This window comes from Asparagus officinalis, chromosome 1, assembly GCF_001876935.1.
Source record: "Asparagus officinalis chromosome 1, Aspof.V1, whole genome shotgun sequence".
NCBI classification, from domain to species: Eukaryota; Viridiplantae; Streptophyta; class Magnoliopsida; order Asparagales; family Asparagaceae; genus Asparagus; species Asparagus officinalis.
The window spans coordinates 109,491,707-109,496,965 of NC_033794.1; positions in this window are offsets into that span (position 1 = coordinate 109,491,707).

Sequence of the window (5,259 nt, forward strand, 5' to 3'; positions counted from 1 at the left end):
TTAAGTTTATATAAATATGAAATTATATTTTTTATATTTATTATTTTTGTTTTGGTTTAGCTATATAGATATGAAACAACAAACAAATTTATACACATTCTCATTTGTTTCATATTCTATTGTGTTTTAGAAAATATTGCATAGAATATGCATTTTTGTGAAAATATTATATTTTTAGTTTTTAGACTTAACAATCAACATATATATATTTCATTAAGTCTATAAAATCATTTTACAAAGATTCAAAAGTTTGTTTAAGTCATTTGTCAAAAACATGTATGTTTAGTTTTTATGTTTTTGGATATTTTTGCAAAATGATGATATTTTACAAATGGGAGGTGTAATTTGAAAAATAATTTTTATAACATGCTTATTATCATGTTTACAATCATTTTCTAAAGTTTTATATTTTTCTGAATTTATTTGTTATTTTTAAATGCACTTTAAAAGTTAATTTTTAGACATGTACAGTCTCTGTGCATGTTCATAAGTTGACTTATCATGGATGATAAGTCGACTTATGAACTACTCTGGAATATGCATTTAGCCTCTGCCAAGTCGACTTTTCAGATAACGCAAGTCAACTTATAGCAAGTCGACTTATGCCATTTACAAGTTGACTTATGACTTGTTTTTTAGTGTATTATTTTCCTCTGCCAAGTCGACTTATGCCACTGTTAAGTTGACTTATAAATTTGACCGTTACACAGTAACGACTATTTTTAGATTTTGTGTATTTTAATGATTTTTATGGGTTTTTGGGTTTTCTTGGGCTGGTTTCTTCCACCTTATATATACCCCATTGTCATAACTATTTTGGATAACCAAGAGAAGTTTTTAATCAAGTTTTAACAAGGATTTAAGTTTGTTTAAAAATCTTTCAAGCATTTTACAAGTTTGGTTTTGTGAAGAGAATTTCACAAGAGCTTGGGGAGATCATCCATTGGTGTTTGAGCATTCAACTCTTCTCCCTCTCTCTCTTGTTATCATAGAGAAGATTTTCTAAACTCTTATCTAGTTTTTTATATTGTTTGATTTTTATTTCCTTAAGCTAGAATTTATTTGAGTTTAGATTTGTTTTATTTAATCTCTTTGTTACACTCACCTACATTGAGCTTATTGTATTTACATACATAGTATAATTTGGATTGTGGGGAGTGCGACTTAGAGTGTGAGCTTTCATTGTGTTCTTATCCATAGTAGAGAACAAACATTTTTTGTTTTAAGCCTAATTATAAGGATTCACTTTGTATTGCACAAATGCACCAAGAGGAGTGTAGAGGTGAGAGACGTGGTCGGTCCCAAGAGGAGTGGGGTTGGTGGTAATGCCTAGAGATAGGTCGTAATTCCGAGCACTTGAGGGAAACACGTGGGAGGCCAAAACTTGAGATGGGATTTGTGTAGTTACAAGAGGATTTTTTATTAAACTTTACACAAAAAACTCTAAAAAAAATTAACAAATTATAAATGACACCTTGAATATTTAGAAATTATAAATAACACCTAACGAATTATAAATAATCCCTTTAAATTCTATAGTTTACCGACCTAGAGAATTTCAAAATTTATCCAAAATGCCCTAAAATTTTAAAATAATGAAAAACACCCCAAAAATTTTCAAAATTTTTAAAAATTACTAACAGGCCTTGGAATCTGAAAACATCAACATACTCTAAAAGTTAAAATTTTACAAAAAACCTTAAAAATCTAAAATTTTTAGGAAACACCATGAAAATTTTAAAAACATTGAAAATCAAAAAATTTCTGACATTCCCCTTAATATATTTAGGGGCTATTGCTAATTTTTAAGAATTTTTCTTGGTGTTTTTGTAGATTTTAAAATTTTTAGGATTCATTTCTAAATTTCATATATTAAGAGAACTGTTTTTAAATTTGGGATTTCTAGGTTTTTTTTTTGTAATTTTAATTTTTTTAGTTGTTTTTGTAATTTTTAATGGTCATCTGTAATTTTCATATTTTCATGGACCTATTTCTAACTTTCTAATTGTTTAGGGTGCTTTTTTATAATTTTTGAGATTTGTTTCAAGTTTTTTTTTGTAAATTTTAATATTTGTAGAGGGTTGTTTGGAATTTTCAAAATCTTCTTTAAGTGTTTAATGGTTCTTTCATGAAAGGACCACATTGGGCAAATAAACATAGTATAAATAGTAAAATAGGCAAATTAATACTTTAGGGGGCAAGTTAAGACTTCATCAATGCTTTTTAGTTTGGATAGAGAAGTGGGTATGGGAGGGAGACAATTGAATTTTACCCAAGGTGAGGGAAAGGAGAGGAGAGGAGGGAAATCATACTCCCTTTAAAAGCACGAGTTCGGAAAATCTTTTTAAGACAAATATACCTCTTTATAGTTTGAACTACCTTATCTATAATCAAATTCTAATTTTCAATGGTCAATATTACCCTTCATTATTTTGAATATTTTATTTATATCTTAATCTATCCTAATCATAATCATATCTTATCATAATCCTATGTGAACCATGTTTAGCTTAACAATTTAAAAAACTAATATTAATAAAATATATAAAACATAAAAATGATATTAGTTTGTTAAGATAAAGAAATTACAAGTAGATAACATATTATAATACATGAAGTATTGCAAAAAAACCATAAAAAGTTTTAAAATTGCAGAAAAGACCCTCATAAGTTCAAAATTATAAAAATCATCCCAATGTCTCAAAACTTAAAATAAAAAACATGAAATTAAAAAATAAACATCAGTTTGCAAAGAATTTAAAATTTATAGTTAACACCTCAATGTCTCAAAAATTATAGAAACACCCTCAAAAGTTTAAATTATAGGCAAACACATTAAAATTCTAAAATTTTAAAACTTACAAACAACACAGATGAATTTAAGAGATTACTATGATACACCTAAATTTTTTGACATTTAAATTTAAATTTTTTAATTAACACCCTCAATATCTCAAACATTATAGAAACACCTTCAAAAGTTCAAATTATAAAAAACCACCCTAAAATTCTAAAATTTATAAATAACATAAGATGAATTCAAGATATTACCCTTAGACACCTGAAAAATTAAAATTTGCCGAAATTAACCTCAAATTTTTTTAAAAAATCCTTCAAAATTTAAAAATTGTAAAAAAAACTCTAAATTTTCAAAATTTTTAACTAGCGCACATCAAATTCGTCGATTGGTAGACCGCTGAAATTTAATATTTTTCAAAATTAATCTATAGTTTTAATAATTGCAAAAGACACCCTCAAAATTTTAGAGTTACAAGAAATATACTAACATTTAAAAAATTACCACCAACACATGAAACATATAATTTACAACTACCAAACTTAGAAATAATTTTTTTAAAAAACTCTTTTAAAGTTTTAAAAATTATAAATCACACCCTCAAAGTTTAAAACCATAAAAATGGGCTAAAATTTTAAAACTTGGCAAAGAAAAGTGTAATTGTTTGGTATTTTTCATATATATATATATTAAAATTTCTAATTTAGGGATTTACTATCCATTTTCAGCATCTAAGAATAGTCTAAGTTGATACTGGTAAACAAAAACAATAAGAATTGATTAAAAACATCCGGTTAATGGATAAAATTTTTAAAAATATTATAGATTAAAAATTATCGGCACTATATAAATTAAAGTAATTTCATATAATTTTAGTAATAAGTTGGGGTAGCCAAAATACATTCGTAACATTAATTGATAGATGTTTAAATCCATAGAAATGATAAAACACTATAATATTATACCTTAGCATTAATTGATTTTAATTTAGAAACTTTAATCTTTGACGTTAATAATATTTATAGGGTAAAAGAATACAAGGAATTACATATGGAGAAACTATTAGAATATTTAGAGATAACTTTAAAAGAATTGAGTTATTTCCATTGCAAATGGGAAAGTGATGGAAATAAATCTAAAATTCAGAAAACGTCAATGAATCACTTGAATTGGCATTAACATAAGACATATCTATTAATGAAGCACTGAATGAGTTACATTAAAAAATAATTTAATAACTTTATCCTAATCAAAGAAAAAATCTCCATGGAAGACATAAGAAAAATTGGTAAGTATTCATAAATTCCATACTGTGTTCTTCAAATTAAATATTAATATTATAATCTAAGAGAAATTGGTAATGAATATGCATGTTTTTAGTTTAGATCTTTATGGAAAATGACAGGGATAGAGCAAAGGTAATATTATTGAAATAACAGAAATTCTTATTGGATGCACATCAGAAGAATTCATTTTAGAGGAAAATAAAGAGATAGCTTCTAATTTATTTAAGTAATAAATTAGGAACACAAAGAATTATATATATATGAAATTAATATTTATTCTTATTGAAATAGAAAAAAAAATCAAAGTCTATAGTTTGAGCAGTTTGTGTTGAACATCATAAGTACATTTGACTTCTTTGTAAAGTTAAATGAGATGATAAAAAATTAACGAGCCCAGGAAAGATAATAGCATAAAAATACAAAATTGGCCTGATGTCACAATTGACGTAGATGATGAAGTCAATACTCTAGAATTACCTAAGAAATGATAAATGATAAACCTAAAGAAGGATTGATCTTAACTCAATAAAAAATAAAATAGAAGAAATAAAAAATAATATTTTTTTGAATATTTTATAGAATAGTTTAATTATTTTGAGTAAAATTAGGAATCTTTAGAAGGGAGTTTCATGAATTTTTTTAATACTTTTATATTATTATGTGGATGTTTTTATCATATAAAAGTATACTAGAGTTAGCATTAATCTTTAATTTATATTTTTTATGAAGTCTATCAATGATTAGGAATAAACTTCATATTCTCTTTTGCATCGTTTTAACATACTTTAAATCAATCATTTTGTCATATTGGTTTTAAATATTCACCTTCCTTGTATAACACTATTTTAATATTTTTCACTTTGCAATGCTATACTTTCTCAAATAAAGCTTAGTTTCATATCGGTCAAAAATAATATAAAAATTTAAATTATTTTTAAATTATATTTGTTTTTTGTTAATTCAAATATCAACATGAAAATTTAAATTGGGTGTATCCCATTTAAACAAACATAAAAAAATAATTGGGATGTAAGAGTTTAAAGAAAAAAATGAGCACAAACTGCCAAAAATACTTAATCATGGTATTAAATCACGTGCATTGCACGTGCATAAAAACTAGTGTAATGTAAATAATTGTGTTTAGACAGACAACAAGTGGATGGGGAGGGATGAAGA